General features: G+C 43.5%; 1 protein-coding gene and 1 long non-coding RNA gene across 2 annotated transcripts in view; both read right to left on the bottom strand.

Moving 5' to 3' along the window:
• The window catches only part of LOC111251359 (uncharacterized), a 327,630-nt gene that overhangs the window by 286,155 nt on the left and 19,967 nt on the right, over window positions 1-21,508 (bottom strand). The window lies entirely within an intron of this gene.
• Window positions 304-19,478, bottom strand: LOC147755498 (uncharacterized). The gene is made up of 3 exons (XR_015329410.1): window positions 18,677-19,478; window positions 8,627-8,774; window positions 304-8,233 (listed from the first exon to the last, which is right to left on the bottom strand). It is a non-coding gene; the product is annotated as an uncharacterized LOC147755498 (long non-coding RNA).

Raw genomic sequence — 21,508 nt, 5'->3', positions numbered from 1 at the left:
CAAAGGGGCTCTGTTAATTCTCAGCCTCCCTAGTCGACTGATTTGAGACAATAGACTCAGTTATTCTATCAGCTGTCATCAATAAGTCTCATTTTGTAAAATCTCCTTTGAATTTGTCTATGTGCGTATATGTACATAGGATAGCCAATAGGGCAAGACGATACTCAGGAAAAATTCTCAAAAAATATCGCAGGATGGCAAAAGTCCTTTAAAGACGATAGCTCAAACATCGAAGGGGTTTTTGACCGAATGCCACACTAGAGGCAAAGTACACTGCGTTTGGCGAAAATACAATTCTAGCTATTACGTTTTGTCAGTAGTATCAAGTCAACCTTATTTATCTCGTTATGTCAAAACGATAGCGCTTCGATGGCGTAAATCCTATTGGAGTTGACCTCTGATCTAAGGACTTTACTGAACCATACTTCTGAATAATGCCTCGATGCTTGGTAACACTGTCTCTGTACGCTGCGTGTACGAGTCTTCCTTTAAGCTAGCACTCTGTGACTATTCCATCACTAGCTCTATTTTGGATTTATCATCGTTATTGTAAAATTTCTCGTATATTCAATGATAGAGCTAGCCGTTACTACTTCCCCTAATTTCAAGTTCAGCTCGATGCTTCGGAGGTTCCTTCCACGAATACTGTGTTTTCCTACTTACGGCGCGCTTGCTCTCGTTCGCATCGCCCTCTTGAGTTTATTTGCTTCTATTTTCGTCCCACTAGGGGGTTATTCTTGCTAACGACACGCGAGGAATTGAAAAACAACGGTGGTTCCACAACGCAGTACTGCGGAGCAGTACGACAACAGTGATGACGAATAAACGGACAGACAGATGACGAAAAGCGTAAAGACCAACCAGACCACCACCCGTGGCTAGCATTTCCAGTATACAACAGGACAGTCTTGCACTAACATACCGCTTCTGTTCTTGGTGGCAGCGCCGCCTCTGCTAGTCCGGTCTCGTTAGCTTCTAAAAACGCCAGTTCCTCGTTGATTCTCTTTCCACTCTGGTCCTTTGTGCCCCTGCGCCGTTCCGTTTTGTCCTGCGTTGCTGAGTTGTCGGTAGTCAGCTGGGCGACCTGGCTCTAGGCCTTGCCTCTACTGTAGCCCGTTCCAACAAACTAACACCCTGCGAAACAAACCATAGAATAGACAGGGGGTCGAAAAGGAGCCAAGGACTAGGCACTTGGGGCAAACCAGTAGTGAGATGCGAGTGAGCGTGCAAGAAGGATGGGTCTCGTTTTTCACAAGACGACGGCTGGGGCAACCGCGCCTGTCAAGCAAGGAGCACTCGGTCGTTCGGTGGTTCTTGCGTTCTCCCCTCCGCAGACACGCAGTGCTAGCGAGATAACACAGACACGATGATTCTTGTCACGTATTTAATCTAAATATTTTAAACTGATTTTTTATTGTCGTCCACGACGCAGCCGGCGTACTGCCTGCTGTGGCTGTCTCGCACGCAGCGGCCGCCGTTTTTGCTACCGACTCGGCAGCCATTTTACCCGATTCACTCGCAGCTGCAGCGTGTCTTGACAGGAACGCATCAGCCTCTTGGTAGCGCCGTTCGAGAAAGTCCAACCCGTGAACTTTCAACTTCTTGCTACTGCACGCCCTGTATCGCTCGTCGTTTACTTCTCTGTCCTTCCTGTCCGATTCTCCGGTAGTGCTTTACTTGGTGGACTATAGCTTCTTCTAGATGATATCGACACGTTATCACGGGCGAGAAAGCCCTTTTTTTCATGGTATCTTCTATGGTTGTCCGGCCGTCAACTTTGCCTCCTCTAGCACATCCGAACGCATGGGCGACTGCGTGATGTCCTGGTCATTTACGGGAGTGTTGGTTCTGTCGGATATCTCATACGTATGTTCTGTCCTTATTTATTGAAAGTTACCGGCAGATTGCGAAGATGTTGCATCTAACCGTTATACACATCGTGCCAAAGAAATAACAGGAAACATCTGTTTGATCAAATACAAACCGAACCGAACAAAGATACCCATGCTCGTGTTTGTTCTTCTTCGCTTGCCGAATGCCTTTGACAGTTTCCGGACGCTTCTGCTGCTCTTCCACAGGACCATGCAAGTGAGCAAGGCATGTCGTGGCCCAGACCAGCCCAGGATTGGGTCAGCAATGTATAACGTACAACAGCGAGAGCGCTATAATCGGCATAGCTGCGTATACGGGAAAATCGTACTAACGCCACATATCCACTGCAATTTATCAATAGGTAAACAGGTACTAATGAGTATCGTATTGGGCGTTCAGATTCATTACTCCCGTAACGTACTGCTAGGGAAAAGTTTACGTAGCTATACGCTTGATGCAGAATACACGCAGTTATAGTACTACAGTTCGTTGATACCTATAGATTGACAGTATAGGTGATTCTAATTCTGGCCGAAGTGACATACACTAACGGTAACGGCAGCACAACGAATTTTGCCTGACCATAAAACGGCATCACAGCGAACAGCTAAAATGTCCACGGCTAATAAAAATTCGATCAAACAAACGCTTGTCTCGTTTTTTTTGTATGCAAATTGCGAAAAAACTACTTATCTGTTTTACTTATAGACACTATAAACTGGAAGCTTGTATGCGCGCATATGTGTGACGGAAAGCTCGCTGATTTAGTGCCACACAAACAGTCTATGGTGGCGTCGATTTCTCACACCGAAAGCCACAAAATTAATCCGGCTTTATGCTTGAATCCGTGGTACACTTCTCGCCTATCAGGCAAGCCCAGTAGCAGCAGAAACAGCAGGTGACAAATGGAAGTGCTTAAATTTGTACGGGACACAAACGACGTCCAAACATCCGCGAAAATAGTTTACAAAACCAAAAATAATAGCGAGTGATTTTCTTCAGTCGACTGCTCTTTTATATCCTACCAAATTCATGTTGCTATCTAGTCAGTTCCGTTGTGCATTCAGCGGTCCTGGCGCACGTGCCGCTTTGTTCATTTCTAGGACAAGACGAGCCTAAGTGCGACTTTTTCCCTGAATGAGCCTTAAAACCATTAATCGTTTAAGCAGTAAAAGATGACAGCGGTAAGAGTCTTATCACATCTATTATTCTAACAAGCAAAAGCACAGAAACCCATAGAATTGTAGGGACGCATTTTATTAAGGGTAACTACACAGACAACGGCTGCGATGAATGGAGGATTTACTAAACGCATACATGTTGTGACACAGGTATGGCGTAGCTTTAGTGCAAGAGCCAATATTTGCAGAAACAACTTTGATATCATTCAATAATTCACGACACATACATACCCCATAATGTCAATATTTTCATCATTCATTTTTATGAGAATGTTTATTAAAACGACAATGCGAGCTCAGCCTGTTATTACATAAAATAACAGGCCTGAAAACATCACTGAAAGCGTTAGCGAAGATGCGAATTCACTCGCATCAACCTTCCGGTTGAACCATGCTCGAACCTATTAGTAGGCAACTAAACCTTAAAACGCTATACAATTTATACCTTACACGTCCTTACAATACAAAGGTTAATAGAACTAATTATGAAAAAAATTATCTCACATTTGGTCGCTATAGGTTTATCTTCTTATATTAATATGTCAATGGAGCGAACTTTCAAACGCTATTATATGAATCACAATTCAACACTGGACTCTTTGCTCCGTAACATTCTCTAAGTTCCCCCATATTTGGGGGAACTTAGAGAATGGGAAACCGCCGGGAAACCCGCCTGATTCATTCTGACCCATTCTGGACGGCATACGGCTGCTGCGTATTATTATTACACGGTGCGGCTGTGTTGTTTAGTTCTGAACGCAGATACCCCAGAGGATCCTGTTTTTAGACCCTTCGTAGACAAACAATGCCAACGTCATCCTGGACGTGTGGCTGCAGTATGTATCCACCAGACTGGAAAATCAGTGACCCTGTGGAGTAGTCCCCAATGGCTAGCGTCGGTCGCCCCCATCGATCACGCGATATGCATTTTAATCGCTTGTGATTCAACTATGAATCAATGGACGTGTATATGCCTAGAGCTTATTCATAGCAATAACGATGATTTGTTGGTTATTTTTATTCTCATAAATCATTCACTGTACAAGTGTCTAGACGCGTATGAAGTCATGGATTATTCTAACTATAATATTAATTATATACACTTGAGCAAAATTCGATGCCCCCGAAACTGTGTCAAGGGAGGGTTAGGGGGAATAACAGAGGTCCCGTGAAAGTGGATTCGGCGCATTTGTCGAGACAAAATACAGACCACAAATATTCTAGGGCAACTAGTAATTGCGTTTGGCGGCAATATTAATAAATTAGCTCTATATTGTGGTCGTTGTTATATATATTCACATGCTCCATATTGTCGTGACTTGTGGTAGCAGGTGTCTTGACCAGCTTTTATAAAACATTGTAAAAGCTGTTTTTCTCAAAAATATTCTATTTAAGCTAGACACTTGCTGTCGAACTAGAGTGATATTCCACGCATATATTTCCTGTGTGAAAGCTTGCCCGGACCGTGCTCCGTTTATGCTAGAAAAATTATATTAATGAAGCTAATAAAAAGGTCCTTCCGAAGCCTTTGATTGCTTCGAAATTGCCGACGACATATTAATTCTTCATACGCATAGCTCGACAGCTGAGTAAATGCTTATAAAGCGATTTCTACATAACGCTGGAAGACATACTCTTACAAACCGCATTGATCGGAACGAGCGCGAGCAGCACTTCATGCGTTGCGAGGTTAATCAATATATGTAGCTTCACATAAAAACTTTAAAACGCCAGTTGTTCGCGGCTCTCTGAGGTCGCAGACGTCAGTACAAGAAAACTATGACTATGTCATATTTCTATCGGTTACTGGTCTCGTTCGCTTTAGAAACTGTGCACAGCGTTATCTCGTTCTGCAAACACCATTGAACGCATAAGGGGTTTTCGTATCGCAGAGAAGTCCACCGATTTTCCATTTAAATGAAGGATATTTTCGAATTGTTTGACTTCTTCTTAGTTAACGTACACGGCAAGAGTAAATAAGCCCTGCCAGCGTTTAGTTTTCGATGTATACGCATGAAAGAACCTTATCGAAATGTTTTCAGGACAAATCGCCTCGAAGCAAAGTGTATTCTACAAGCTCTGAATAATTTACAGTGGAATATCTGTTTTGCTAACGACGTTGGAGTTTGTCGTCAGCGGTTACGGCCTTGCTCATTTTATGAATTTCTGCGAAGGTCGGTGTGTAAGCTCGTGCACAACACTCTACAATACAGAACACTATGAATGAGTTCAATGGATCTGCGTAGATGGAGGATCTTGCCGTTACATGAAGAGGCATAGATTTCGCTGTGATTCATTTAGTTATCTACAATTTTTGTTGCTACAAGGGCTAAAGGCCATCGGTGCTGACACTTATAATATGTGCAACATTGCGGACGTAAAACTTCGAAGATATTAATTATAGGTCATAGAATGAAACTCACATAGGTGAAACGTACTTACACGACGATTTGAAACGAAATCTCGGATAGCTTCAAAATATTACAGGATAGAAAAAGAACTGCTACCTGTGACTTGTTTGAGTCCCCTAGCGGCCTATGCAAAGTCCAATTTGTTACTTTACTCTTTGCGATTTCTTTGTCTTCTTCAGATCATTCGCACCGAAGACGAGGGTGCTGAGTCCCGTCGTTGTCAACGTCGTCGCACAGGAACAGCAACTCCAGCTCCATGCCCTAATTCGAACATACGAAGGAATCCTTCTGCGCAGCAAATTACCGCTCACTAATACCTGATATTACCGCACGCCAGGAGATGGAAAGGTACCGAGAGCTGCCTGTAGTTCCTCGCTCGGTATGACTTCTGCTGAGGAATTCGTTTTATCTGTTTCAGTCGCCATTGACGACTCTACAGACTGCTCGCCATCACCAACAGCAGTAGCAAGAATGCGTTGTCGACAAGCCCAGAAATCGACCCCTAGCCGACCTACAACTCGCTACAATGTTAACGCTCAGCTTACAAGTACACAGCTGACAACAACTTTAGCGTCACCGCTATGAACCTGCTAAAATAAGCTTATTTCTGGCAATAACAATATGATTATAATAATTATATAGAACTATGCCCAATAGATGATAGTGAACTTGTTGAAATGAGCCACCTCATGTGAAAACTAGAAGAGAGCGCTTCATTGGCAGCGGCGGCAGTACAGAGTGTTCTGCTCACGGCCCTTCTTTATTATATCGTTATTCTATTACCACGATTATGAGCGATTATAGCGGCTGGGACCAAAGCAGCTGTCGACGTCTCACACGATGGCGGCGGTGAACGAATGCGTTGCATGAGGATGGGGTTGCCGCAAATGTAGTTCACTTCTGCACTTTGCAGTCCTTCGCAAAGCCTGCCTGCAGGCACGAACGGTCTGTTATTCGCTGCTATGGCTGATGCTTTTGATAAAGAGTGAGGATGACATACAGTGAAAGATATAACAGACTAATAACAAATCGAGAGCTCGTTCCATATACATGAATTTGGTGTCTGATACGTCTGCATTAACGTACGATATGCTTTATGTGCTTTAAACGAGCCAAACATAAATATGTGACAAACAGTGATGTGAAACTCGTGGATGGGTTTTTCCTTAATGTGCCAATTGAGAAAAACAAAGGCTCAAAATAGAACGGCGAGCGTACGGTTACTATGTGGATGTAATTCCTGACCACACACATATATAATACTAATGTTAGTAGATATATATATATATATACATAGCTTTGGGTCCCTAAGCGTGTGTGGAGGTGCTTGTGATGAAGTCTAAGTAATTATACACGATTTCTCCTTTAAATCGGCACACCCTCAAACGTTGATATGGGAATGACAAAAAGTAAAACGATTTTGGCGACGAAAGAGGCATCTAAAGGGCATGCAAGCGCCCTTTAGATGCCTCTTTGCCCCAATATTGCGTACTGGTGCTTATTTAATCTGAAATACGTTTATGCGATGGTGACAGCAGAAATTTCACATCGGTCATTGCTGGCCACTGCCCCCTGTGCCACTCGAGCGCTGCCATCGTATGCGATAATAATAACAACAATGACCAACTTACGAGATATGGCTGTTTTCGCTATATATATATAACGCATAGTACTATTTGCCTGTGCGATCATTTGCATTTTCAGATTAAAAAAAAAATAAAAAAGTAATCTTATAAATAACCATCGAGTTGATGCCAGACACCAAACGCATTTCCGTTCACATGAAAAGTAGAACCTTTTGCAGTCACACTTTCTTCGCTACCTATGCGATAATCATTTCTAACCAGCTGAGGGTGGGCCTTTCTTTGTTTCGGAAGTGCGTCATCTGGCCATTGTCGATTTCATGATCTCTTTCTTATCGAGCCTATTTTGCTAGGTTTCGCCTTTGTCCCAACTTTCTTAACAACCAGTAGCCCGATTTTCGGCTGCTATTTGTCTCCAAAGTGAATTCACACATACACAGACGCAGCTGTTCGCATAAAGCAAGTTGCTAGCCCTCTGCTAGACCAACGACAAGCACTGTCTACCTCCAGGCGTACGCTCCAACTTCATTCATTATTGAGCCTCTAGGCACTAGCGTGAACGTTTAGTCTGCTCGAAAACGCGGCAATCCTACACACAGCAGAACTAAGGGTGTTTTGGTAGGCCGACAACAGTCACGCATAGGCTTCAATGGTATGATAAAGCTTCACAGTTAGGCTAGCGCCACCTAGCAGGCTATATGTAGCAGAACAGATTTCACGGCCTACACGGGCCCCTCTTCCCCGTACGCCATTTCTTTAGTATCGTCATCATCATCATCATCATCATCATTGTGTTGACCTAGGGTACGAAACAATTTGGGGTGCTAATCCAAGTGGCGCAATATCTCTAGCTTTGTCATTGTATACTTTGAACGCAGACACATCTTTATGACCCTGTCGGCTCTAGACGTAAGTAGTCAGATTTTAGCCTAGTACCATCACAGCGACGACTGAGAGAGAAGGAAAAACAGAAGAAGCGGACCACGTTGTTGTTCCGCCGCACCATGAAAGGCCTCCAAACAAACCAGGTTCCACTCACGGTCATCTTCTCGCTAGCGGTCACTAGGTAACTCAGGATATGTATTGGCATCCGCTAAACCGTAGCCAGAATCGCGGCGACGACGCCATCTGGTCGGTCAGAGCAACCAGTCAGCGTACTACCCATACAGAAATAGTGGCGTAGATCCTAGACGGAGTTAGAACGAAAGAAGTTACCAGAATATGACCTGTTTTAGGTGCTTTCTATAATAACTAAACGATTTGTACGGTGTAAAATGACTAGACTTCCGCTTAACGCTGCACCAACACTCATATATTAGTTGTTTGACGCAGACCCCTTTCAAATTTTGCACAGATTATTGTTAAGTGATTGTTAGAAGCTAGACTCGAATATTGGAGAGGTACATATGTGCGACAGACTGAGGCACGACTTAATTTTTAAAAAAATTACATATGCCCACACACACACACACGCACAAACACGCGAGTACTATATATATTACTCTTTCGTCTTTTTCTCTTCGGCTCTGTTTGTCTAAAACACGAACCTCCCTTACGTCATTCCAGTATTGATGCTTACCTCTGTATATAAATGTAAACCATGAACTGAAAAGAACGTCCGTAAAGATGTTGGAACGGATCCGTTTGAAGTCCCTTAACCTATTGGCATGCCAATATGCAACCAATATGCGTCAGCTAGTTTCGCTTAAACGTGTGGATACAATTACCTGCAAAAAATAAAAAACAAAAAGAAATAAGTATATATTTTTTTTGAGCATCGTTAAGGTTTGCCTTTTCTGGCTCTGCCACGACAAAAGTAAGCCTGTATATGGTGTGTATATTTACTTTGAAGATTAGAATAGATAACATGGGAGAAATGTGGCGTCAATAAAAATTATACATGTAGTTTGGTTAGTGTGTACGGTTACATATGTGTCTTTCCGTACGACAAAACCCCAGACGTTGAACTCGGATTTCAGCCAGCTTCAGCCCTTGCAATAGTCAAATTTTGAGCTTCGCCGACGGGTTAGTCCATTAGAAAAGTTTTTCTGACCACGTCCGCAGCTCAAAGCGTTTCTTTGCGATTATATTTTTGGTAATCCGCTTTTGACCAATTTTAAGCGTATGAGAGTCGTCGATAGAGAGGCTGATTTTAAGCGCGCTCTCTCCATTCCTTCATGGTCGATTTCATAACGTATGCCAATCTAAAGTCTGCATATTTCGTGTCCCACTTTTGGCTCGGTAGGGTAAACAAGATAGAGCGCTAAATCCCAGAATTTTCGTCAGAATTTACCTATTCCAATGTTTACCCGCTTTTTAGAGATAGCTCTCCTGTCCTTTAGATTTCCTCGCATAAACTACACAGACATCTAGATAGCTTCACCTTGCCTCACGAGACCCAGCGCTGCTAGCTGAAGCGACAACGAAACGGCAGATATCCCCCGGCAACGCATACTGGGGGACCTGGCGCGGTTTCACTGGAAGCAGCATCTGTTTATGCGGTTGAATTTGCTCGGTTCCCACCTGGTCCTACAATTGTATGTGACTACGTATATGTTCTGTGTCTTGACGCTCCGGTTCCTCCGTGCTTGTAAGTGTCTCTTTGAATTCTCATACCGTTGCCACCTTCATCTCATCGCTATTTCTGCTAGGTAGTAAAAATGTCTCTAGAAAACAAACTTCCCAAATCCTCACTTGCTGTTTCGTCTTTGTTTTCTCTTTTTCCTTGAGTTGTTCCTTCTGCCTTTGCCAAGTAGTAGAAACGACTAGCAGCTAGCGAGGCAAGCACCGCGCCATGTCTTGCCAAAAGGACGACAAAGATACCCAGAAGAAAAGGCGAAGGCCCTGCTCTCGTTTTCGTGTTAGGTCTGCTTTCCTTCCGTCGTTCTTTGCGCTTCTCTCTTTCAGGTCGGAGGAAGCCTCGCGCTCCGACCGTTGTCATCGTTTTGCCTATGCAGCAACAACAGCTTCCAGAGCGAAAAGTTCTCTATTTCGGCGCCCAACGTTTTCGACATCTAGCTCCTTGTTTGAGGTGCAAGGTAACTAAATAGGCCGGGCGAGCCACGTCGCTCTACGATAAAGACAGCACGCAGGCAGTGAACAAAGAAATGAAAAAAATGAAGGCCGACAAAGGAACGACAGGGGAACGCGGAAAAACGGAGACACGAGAAATTCAAATAGAGAGAGAGAGAAAGAGAGATAAACCAGAAGATCGTCGGAGACGAATGTAGACGGACTACAATGGTAGAAAGTGAAAGAAAAAAAAAATGGTTTACACCGAAACTCGCAACGCGATGAAACCACAAGGGATTTTAGCGTGCCAAAACACGCTATCGGGTTAAGAGAAAGCCAGGAACGTCAGGCTGAATGGACGAGTTACTGAAGCGGTGACAGCGACGGATGCTTACAGAGTGACCTGCTTCCGTATTAAGTGAACATGCTTTTTGTGTGCCAACGTTATGAACCTCAGAAAAAGTAATGAATAAACGCCGGCAAAATCGGAGACAGTGAACAATCAGAACAGAGTTTGACATACATGCAGAACGTTTCCGTCACGGTTTTTTTCTGTCGCGTTAGATACAGATATCATTATCAACAGGCTGAAATAACCATAGTAACGCAGTACGAAGATATGCTATTGTCCGTGTGACAGAAGGACAACACAAAACGCCTAATGACAGCAACGAAAAGAGATCCACCATTTTTCAAGAGAAACGCGGAGCGTGTTCGGTTAAGTCGTAATCGAACTAAGACGTTTTTGATTTTATGTTATCATTCTGGATTGGAAAAAAAAAAGTAATTCATACGATTCGTTTAGGGTCGCAATACCAAGCTTAGCATTCATAATTTATTTATATTTTATTGTTTAACATTCTCTCGTAAGTCCTAATTCTCAATAGAAAAACTAACAAATAGACCAGTAAATGTTTGGACTTGCAAGTTTTTTTTTTATTGTCCCTTGAGCTTCAGCAGATATTTTAACAAAGCTATTTCGAACGCGTTGTTACGTTAGAATTAATTTATGTATATACTCTATTGTGTGTATCTGTATGGATGATTTGTCATTGTCGAATATGACTCGCCTGGCCGTATTTGTACCTTTTTCATTTGTTAGACGGCTTATATCGCAGTTATATCGTTTACAACATTTTGATTTTTGTAGCAACTTTACTGTTTACGTAATATCATAGTCGTAATGAAAATTATAGGCACGATAAACGGCGCCCCCTGAAGGGGGCGGTGTACTACACCGGCTGCACAGGCATTTTCAACGGTCACCAAAGGAATCTCATTCACAGAACTTTTTCCGTTTTCTCTTCCCTCAACAGCCTGCTCGTACAGCCGTTGTCATAATCGCAGCGTATCATATAGTGCAACAGCTTCTATCTACAGCGTTCCTTAAGAAACTGCACTATTCTATCGGCCGTAAAGCGTATTCGCGACGGAAATTTATTTCAGAACAAATTGCTCCGATGGGACTTGCAAGTAATGTAAGTGTTACGGTATGTCGCAAGCTTCTGGAAACGCAACTGTTAGAAAATTGGTTTGATCTTTCATGGAAATGAGAGGACGACTTCGTCGAAGCTTACGCCCTTCGTAGCATCGACGGCCGGTATCTTACGGCCGCGGGATAGCGGGCTCTGGGTGTCGTATACGTTCGATGTACGGCATTTGCATTTCAAATTTTTTTCTAGCTTTAGCAGCGTTTGCTTCTGTTGTCGTCTGTCATTTGCTATCGTACGACGTTTCACACCCCTCCTCATCTATTTAGCGTGTACAAGATTGTGCTTGGTAATTGACCAACCGCATCGTTTCGAACCGGTAGAGAAAAGTGTGTGCGTAGTGCCAGCTAGCATGACAGTTCTGTCATGCAATATGGGCGAAAACAAAAACGTAGAAGAAGCAGTCGGCAAACGGAAAGTGAAGAGGACCGCGCGATAGACAAGGTCGGCGCACGGAGAAAGAAACAAAGCTTTCGATAATTGAATGAGCGAATTAATGTGAGAAAACGCATTTTACACGGAACGTACTATGAATAGGATCTCGCTATATATGGTGGCAGATGTGGTGTATATATATATATGTACACATATATATATATCACATCTGTCTGCGCAGCATATCCTGAACGGACTGTGAGAGACGCTAAAGCTGACCTGTCGTGCCGCGACTCGTGCAGTACGCGCAGCTTATCCAATCGTGCCGCATACATTGAATGTACGCAGAATTTTTAAGACCTAGCTGCGCGGACTGAAGAGTGCATTTTGAGTAGGTATTTTTTTGTTTCTGTATTTTTCCTGTTGTTTGCACACAGGTTGCGGAAATTGTTGATCTTCATAGGTATAAATCGTAGTCTGAAAGGGTCCAAAAATGCGAGAAAAATGAGATTATCGAATTTCGCCACGTAAGACAACAATCTGCCTGTACCAGAGACACAAGCTAATAGCAGAAGGATGCGTGATCCGGGTATATAAAAAAAAAAAAAAAACATAAAAAAATCTGCACACAAAGCCAATTAATTTGCTGGGTTCATTGATATTTGACTGCATTAAACGCCGAATGATCATGAAAAACAGATATTGGATCCACTTTCTTTCTACCCGTATTATTTAATGGCCATCGGATCCGCATTAACACTTGAAGTCCAAACGTGAAAGCCTCAACTGCAGCAATCGTATCAGTAACATAAACTAATTCTAAACATAATTTGCACGAATACTTTCGTTTAATAATATGAAATGATTAACAAACAGGCCTCAGATCAGTGACCAGGTACCTATTTGATACGATCGTATAGAGAAATCAAGTTGGCTGCTATTGAACGAACGGAGTTTGGTACCCGCTGTGCCTACAATGCTTAGCTGAAGTTTACACCGAACAATAGGAGCGGAATTTGTAGACGTACGAGTGGTAAATATGGTACGCTTAGCCAGGCGAATTAGCGTTAAAAGGGCGTGTACGATACTGTTGCTACTCGACAAACATCCGTGGGTCTAAGGTACAGAAGGGACTGGTAAAGTTTAAAGAAAAAGGTGCCAGAAGGCCCGGAAATGTCTATTCCGGTGCCAGTTATTTCGGGTTAATTGTCATTTCCTGTTGCGTATCCTATCCAAATGATGTAGAACAGATGTAGCATCAGGCGACCACCCTTGCAGTAGCGTTAACATAACAAACAATTAAATACGTTGCCGCATTTGTGTGACTTTTTGACTTACTCTACTTACCTAACGCAATAGATTTATCTGCTAAGAGCTGCTTCGCGTAATATCAACTAAGTCCATGCAATTGACAACTGCAATGTTATATAATCCTGTGTATAATAATCAGAGTTCCTCGATTATTATGATTACTGCCTGTGAGTCCTGTCCCTTAGTAGATAATTTCGAAAAGAGCCTTAACCAAACCACTGAAAGTCGACTGTAACGAGCAGCAACTGCATAGGTTCTAACCGTTGTAACCAGGACCCGTTAGCTAGTTTGCCCCCGTAAGAGGTCGTGGGCATGCCAATCCTGCTTATTCACTGAATCAGTCACAACTAACACATCATGCCGTTAACACTATCTACGACGCCGCTGTTGCCGTAAATTCCGCGGCGTACAGATACTGCAGCTATTCAGCTTGTGATGCCCCAGTCGCTCACCGGTAGACGTCGTCCCCCCGGAGCCGTCATTGAGGTCATGAGCCATCAGCCAGCAATCAGCAAACGGCGGGCAATCGTCAGTGGGTGTCGTCTTCTGGCAACTAATTGGTTCAGATTTTACATCGGCTACGTGTCCGTCAAATTTGGCAAGCAAGCAAGCACGTTACCCACTACGCCACCACGGGGGCTTCTACAACAAGAGCTCCTGCAGGCTTCTCAACAGAAAACCTCTTAAAGTCAAAACAAACATGGCAGATACCGGCCGTGCTAAATTACTTCTACTCAAGCCAACATCGCATTCACGACCCAAAGCAGATTTAGCAACTTTATTTACAATTAAGGGGGTGAAGGCAAAATGCGAAAAGTACGCCAAGAAGTAACTAGTAGCTAGTCAAATACCTACCACTAAGTAGAACACCGACAGCCGCGTCTATCAGTCACAAAAGCAATACAAACGCACTGCTCACATACAGATACACAAATAAAAGCGTCACAATGAACACGTGTGTATAGGCTTATTACACTGTTTTGATTTCTAGGAATAACAATTATAGGATAGGATTGAGTTCGTTGGCCTTGTTGAGTAACGGTATTTGTATGGTGCACCGTAGCTGACTCTATGTGTGATATGCACATCTATGTTATAGAACGATATTAACAGTAAAAAAAAGTTATCATTATTGGAGAGCTACTTTACGTTCGCCGTAGCTCAGGTGTCTACGTGTGTGTTTGTGTGTCATATACGGTCCACTTCTTTATATAGGCAATAAGGCATATGACGACCTTCTAACGACAATCTGCTGCTGTTGTTGCTACGAACGACTGTAATGATGGAGGTAATGATGTTAATCTCCATCATGTCTTTGCTTTATTTGGGTTTTTATTCTATTTTGCAGTTAGTGTGCGTTTGTCTAATAATAGAACTATGAATGCTGCGTAACGCTCCATAATAGAGCAGTATAAACCGTCAGTATCAGAAGAGCTACGCGACCGGTACTTCTGACGTTAAAGCCGGCATAATTGATGCGCTAGTCGGCCCCCCTCGGTTGTGAGTTGGTGTTTTTGCTGAATTGTCGCTGACCGCTCTTGCAGTGGTCGGACAGACGCAACGCCCGTCGCGCTTACGAGTCGGCCGTGGCGGAGGTCAAAAGGCAGCTGAACCACGAGCCAAGGGACATCTGCTATATATTAGTCAGTAAGTCAATCTAGTTATATACGCGAGACTCTACGATGTCAAGCTGAAGCCGACTGAGTCAAGAACAGGACTCTTTCTCTAGTTGTCTTCGAAGCACTCTAGAATTCCGAATGAGCGGCGGCCCCGCCGCTCGCCAACGAACACTTCGTCAGTGATACGAAGACTAAGTATGACAACAATAATGACCGGGCAGCGACCACAATAGGTCGGCTTGGCGGAGCACCACATCGCTTCAAAAAGATCCGCACGCCTCACGGAGACTACGACCGTTGACGTCGTCACGGTTACAGATTCTATAAAGCAGTGCGCTGAATATGACCGAAAGCCAAAACTAACTTCAGCGGCGATACGTCGAAGAGCACCGTCGGCGGCTATGGCGATCCTAAAATAGGAACGTGTCAGAGATAAAGTAACTATAGCTATCCAACTAGAGTCAAATAACAGTATAGTACTGGTCGTTATAAATAAGAGGCTCATTGTCTTCACGCTATCGTTATCCTGCGCATGAAAAACGTCGTCACACCGACGGGCCTTCAGCTATATGTAACCTAGGTGAGCTGTTGCGGGACAAGATTTGACCCCTGATTAATTTCGTTATGAATAGAAGTTTCGGTAGAGGGAGAAAGATCGAGGAATGGAAACAACCCCCCCCCCCCTTGTCGCAACCGGACACAGCCGTTGTAGTAACACGTGTTGAAATAGTACGAACTGCGTTGCTTCAGCCACAGACGAGCAACGAATAACCCAAAGCAACGAAAAACAACAATAAAGGATGAAGGTGGGATACGACGGTAATGAAAGATGTAGCATTGGTAACAACAACGGCAGCGTTTATACAACCCGACGCCTACAGTCAGACGGCAAAGGAGCACAGCAATACGCCAGGCAGAGAAGAGCGCTAAGCAACAACAATAGCTGAGTCGCACTAAATTACTAGGCGCTGAAGAACACCGACGAGTGTGACGAAGCAGCAGGTACCCAGCCACCAGCGGGTAAGATCTACAGCAATTCATCCAAGTGCCCCTGTATAGCCTCACATCGTCTGAAATCTCGACCCTGTGACTAGGTCAGCGGAGGCGGCGGCGGCGGCACAGCTTTAAACGCACTGTACTTTCATGTCGTAGTGGTCTGCTATTACATAACACTATGAAACGGTACCGGCTTACATCGTGCGATGATCCGTGTGTGATTCTGCACAACAGAATCGTCTAACAACGAGGGAATCTATCGGCGCTGGTGCGGCAATGTAGCAAGCTCGTATTGTGCAGTAGACTCCGAACGTGACGTTCTATCATGGCAGATTTATGACAAAAGAATGGGTGTGATACGAAAAGCTAAAAGAATACAAAGGCCACGCGCAGGAGCTAGCAACGGCGATCCCGTAAATCTAGCTTAATACGAAACCATCTAGCCAGAAATCTCACAAAATAGGAGGAACCGAAACGTGGACCAGATCTGAGAGTTTACTAGAAAGCCAATGGTTGCTTAAGATGCTACTCATTTTATTAATTATAAAGCTGAAAAGCGAACGGGAAGCTGTCCGCGTAACCACAACTGTTGATATTTGTTGCTATGAGTGTTAAAACTGGCGTCGTCTGATGGTTTTACGTGCAGCTTTGACTTCAAACGGGACTGAAAAACTATTTCGGCCGAGTATATGAAATAGGTAGTGGATATATCGGATGCATTTTAAATAAATGAAAAACATCTATATAAAGCTAAATTGTTACAATCGTTATCCTGTACATCAATCTGTACCAGGATACGGTTTACTGCAGGATACTGTATCCTGTGGTGACACAAGTGATAATTTTGCTTTGAAATTATTAGATTGCTTACTTTTGTCGTGTCTCACGGATAGATCTACATATGCGTTTTGTATTCTATTTCGCCTGTGTCCACTCTAAGTGATCTAGATCGGTTCCTTCGTCTACGTATCAAATCTTATTATGATGCAGCAATCGAGGCAGGTACCGTCCCTTCTACCGCATTATAACCGTCCCTTCTAGCGCAAAGATCAAATTTTATGTCCAGTAAGTTATATCATAGTTCCATAAGTAGCTGTTTAAGTTTTTACGATTGACATATTCGAATAGGCGATATAAAGGGTGTCGTGCGCGTCCGCAGCTCGTATAACTTCAAGGTTGGCAACTGTGTCATACTGAGTAGTCGAGAATTCGCTATCGTAAACAGGCACGTGGATTAGCATGGGCTAACATGCGTCGCCATAGGGACATGGGCTTCGTCAGCACGATCCAGAGTCACCGCTAGAGGACGATCTTTCTTGGTTCCCATGCCGAATAGTAGCAAGTAACAATATCTTGACTAGCTGGCATGCATGTCAATTCGTATCGACTCAATTTGTCGTTATGCTTGAGTACTTCATATGCCGGGCGATATCTATATTAATCTATTATTATTAACTATATTATTAGGTATTAACTATATGTTTTATATCGCTAAAGTTGCTATTGAATATTGGCGTGCTTTTATAGGTATTTAACTTATGTGTGGGCGAACTACATCATTCAAGAAGCACCTGCTCGTCACACAAAACTAACATGAACCCGTACCGGACTATCTCGCGTAACCTAACTAATGCCGGTAATATATTAAAAAAACAGAGCTGCTATAACTAAATGACTACTCAGACGTAACGTTTTGTCTCTCGAGTCCCTATGTTTGGACTTGACTACAATTTTGACGAGACATATACTGTGACGTCAGTAAGTGGATTACTTTGAGTGGGTCCAGCCGTAGCTTCCTACGTGGCTGTAGTGAATCTATAAGCTGTCACACCATAATGATATATTTTGTTGACAAATTTGCAAAAGGCCTTATTGCAAACAGAAAGCATCATCGTATGCCTCTTGGGACTGAAACGGGAGGAGCTAATGATTCTAGGTCCGCTCTACTCCGCCGAACTTCCAGCTGAAGAGTATTTCAGAGAATCGGTGAAGTATTATGAGGGGGGAATCATATCGGATCGTATTCATCTTCTTATAGGCAATAAATATTCTTTCGAAAACCAATTTACAGCGATCTGCTAGAGGAGGCATCGATTTAACGTTTCGTCCGAGTTCTTCGGTTAATTATTTTTGTTTATAGTTCTACAGTCAGCCGAAACAATATTCCATCGTTAGTAGACAGCTGTTCGGGCACGATTTTACCAACACGGGAAAATTTTCCCCAAATTTACATATGTATGAATATTTCGGCGACACCGTACGTATCCTACAAACACAAACGAACCTATGCGTTCAAAGCTATGTAGCAGAGAATGCCAGGTGTATCGTCGATGTTTGTCTGTTCAGTGGGCGCTAACTTTACTGCCGTTTCAGGTCTGATACTACGGGAAATATTGTTGAGCTGGCCAATTTGACGGTCTAGCGAAGTAGTCAGTGTACGTGGACGTTTGACACTGACTATGCCTGCACGCGCAGTACCCGTTGCCAGCTGCTTTCGGTTCGACAGTACGTACACAGTTAGATGGAAGCAGGTGATGCTTAATTGTTTGGGTTGTGCACGCGAAACATGGTGACACACTGGGAATGTTTGTTACTATTCAGCTGTTAGTCAATAGACGGATAGAGGTATAGTTTAGGTGCGTAACCGATAGGTCTGCAGCACCAACAGCCGAGCCCATACACCGTTTCATATGTACCCAGCTACTTATATTCAAGCTGCGGACCGACGTGAGTTTGCTGAATAATCGCTCGTCCGTCCGTCCGTCCGTCTGGCCCAACTGCCATCACTAGCATCATAGGCCTACGTCATGCACGGGTTGTACTTACGTGCCGTCAATGAGTCAAATGTAGTGCTGCTGCCTATTTGTAGGTAGTTGGTTGAGTTTTCCTATTACGAGCCGTATCGGACGCACCACCAAGTGCGCTAGTCACAAATGTCTCTCTAGCGTTCGTATCCGAGGAGCGTTGTAGTGAGGCCGCACGGCAACGATAAAATGACACTAATGCATATTTCGCCAGGATATCCCAAGATTGTATATAATTGTCAGGCGTTATCGATTTTACGTTAGCTCACGTAGCTCGTTTGCGACTGACGACAGGTAAACAGTACCATAGTGGCCATAAGGCTAACTAGATCGTCTTTCTACGATATATTGTTGAATATTTCTATTTGGCTATGGCTGGATTCCGTGTCTGCTTGCCCCAGGTATGCCTGCTGCTATCAACTTACGCATGGGCATTCTTATAACTCTTTTACCTTTATGAAGTATTTGCCGACGGCACAGTGAGCTGTAGTCTAGCTTACTCCCATCTGTCCCTAAACAGTGCTCAGCAAATTTCAGGTTTGTAAATTGTGGAGTACTAAGTTTAGATAAGCGTTTAGAATGAGCGCTAAAATGATTATGCATTCAACAGCATCCATTATCTGTATACTGTTATTCTGTTAGACGTAAGCAAAAAAAAGAACGGAGCCTAGATTGCTAGATCTTTCTTGTCGTGGCTGTAAGTTGCTGCTAAAGAAAGGAAGTACGCGGAAGGTTAGAACAGCATTGTTTACTTTGCCTTTGCTCGATGCTTTCGGTTAGTTTCCCTTAATAATAATAATTATATATTTTTTAAAAAAATACACTTTGTGAATGAAGTACAAAACTATAATGTTTTCCTTATTCGTGGATATTGTGCAGTTTACACTTTCAAATTTAAGTCAAATTCGTTCGAAATCTTCATATAATACGTATAGTACTACTATATTGCAATGCCACAAACGACGTTGGATGAGCGATATATCTTCATTGTCGTTTTATCGTAGAATCTTGAGAACGAGATTTTTTCTTCTTTGTTTATATAACATATACCACAACATATAACAAATACGACAACAAATATCACAAAGCTTTGCTTTGTTCAACTAAAACGATCCCAAAGTACCGTTCCATAACAAAGTATATTGTTTTCGCAGAAGATCATTTGCTTCATATCTACTATGGTACTTTTCCAGGTTTTTTGTCACCTTGACCTTCGGATAGCCGTAAAGGCTTGTTAATGAAATGTTTATTTGTGTACACCGTGCTATTGTAGTTGGAACAGACAGGCGGATCGTCATCATTCACAGCACAGACAATACTGAGAGGTTTCTCTCCATCCCGAATAATGGCGCCACTAGTCACCATTGTCTTCGATCTCACCGAATATACTACGGGTTCGTCCACTAAATGAATTAATTAAATTGACACTTCATCCGATCCCCGTGCTCGAGGTTATGCGTAACCTCTGTATCCTGATATCAACGCTTCGTTCTGAGTAATTTTCGGAGCGAGTCGAAAGAGTCAGGATATCGGTTTCCGTAGGGACCAAGAAGAAATCAGTTGAGTCATTTTTATCGATCAATCAATTATACACATATCTCTAATTTGCTAGATTTTATGATTAGCTTAATTTAAGCGTAGTATACCGACACTTACAGCATCGATATAAAACAAGTTCTCGCCCTTTCGATAAGTGACACATACCCGGCCTATTTGTTCCGCTTTTGACAAAGGAGATGATGTTTTCGTCGCTGCTGTTGGCGTCCAACGGCAATTTACTACTTTCGCCATCAACGGGCATCGCCATCTCCAACAGCCAGCATCTGCCGTAGCAGCGTCTCGCTGCGGACATAGTGGTAGTTTTAGCAGGAATGCTCATTTAACCCAGCACCCATCGCCCACGAAGCGGGGACTAACGAACGGAACGCTATTACGTTGCTACCAAGTAAGAAGCAGCAAAGCGGATACATGTAAACGACACCTACAGGAAAGCCTTGGCTTGATTGCTGCGTCTGACGTCGCTGACTTTGCCGGCCTTAATTACGGTCCGGTACGGTAGTGATGTGCGTGAAGAAACCAAAAGGACCCTCCACTCCTTCAGCATCAGTAGCATCAATACCGTTTCATTGAACGTCGATTTGTCCTATGAGTCAAGTTGACGCAGAGGTATAGAAGTCGGTGGTGGATAGACAACTATGTACCTAGCGAGACTGTCAGGCGTCTACGACAGCGCTGCCGCGCCACACCGCGAATAACCGAATAAGCAACGGAAACTAGTTTGTTTATAAAGACACGAATGGTACTGCTATTTCTGCACGACTAGCATCCGATAACGCTACGGCCGAAACGCCACCATTTCGCGGCGTCAAAACACCGACGATCCGCTACATTGCCTGTGGATGACTGTTTCCACAGAACGCTGCTGTCTGTTTGGTGAAAAAAGCGCTCGTCAACCAGCATTTGCCGATTCGCAGACTAACTCAGAACGATTCGCTCTCCAGCTGGCTGTCTGTCTGTCTGTCTGGTGTTTTACGACGCTGTTGTAGACAAACAGACATTGCGCATGTGATCGCTGGTCGCATGCAGAATCCAGCAAAATCATTTTATGGAGTTAGTGAAGTTGCATAATGGATGAAGTGAGCGAAGATCGCTTCAACGGTGATGTTGCTCCTCTTCGTGATGATGGCTTAGACAGCGTTGACCGTCAATTGTTTTCGCTCCGCTTACATTCAACACTCTTTTGCTTCATAGTATTGATCTACTTCAGTTTTATCTATATCTTTTCGAAAGCAGCATTGACTGATTTTCCTCGTCATCATCGTCCGCTATCGAGTTCTGCAGCTCAGTGGCCCAG

The sequence above is a fragment of the Varroa destructor genome, unplaced genomic scaffold (assembly GCF_002443255.2).
Source record: "Varroa destructor unplaced genomic scaffold, Vdes_3.0 BEIS01000005.1, whole genome shotgun sequence".
NCBI lineage: Eukaryota > Metazoa > Arthropoda > Arachnida > Mesostigmata > Varroidae > Varroa > Varroa destructor.
Note: the sequence above shows the minus strand (reverse complement) of the source record. Positions and strands in the feature narration are given on the sequence as shown.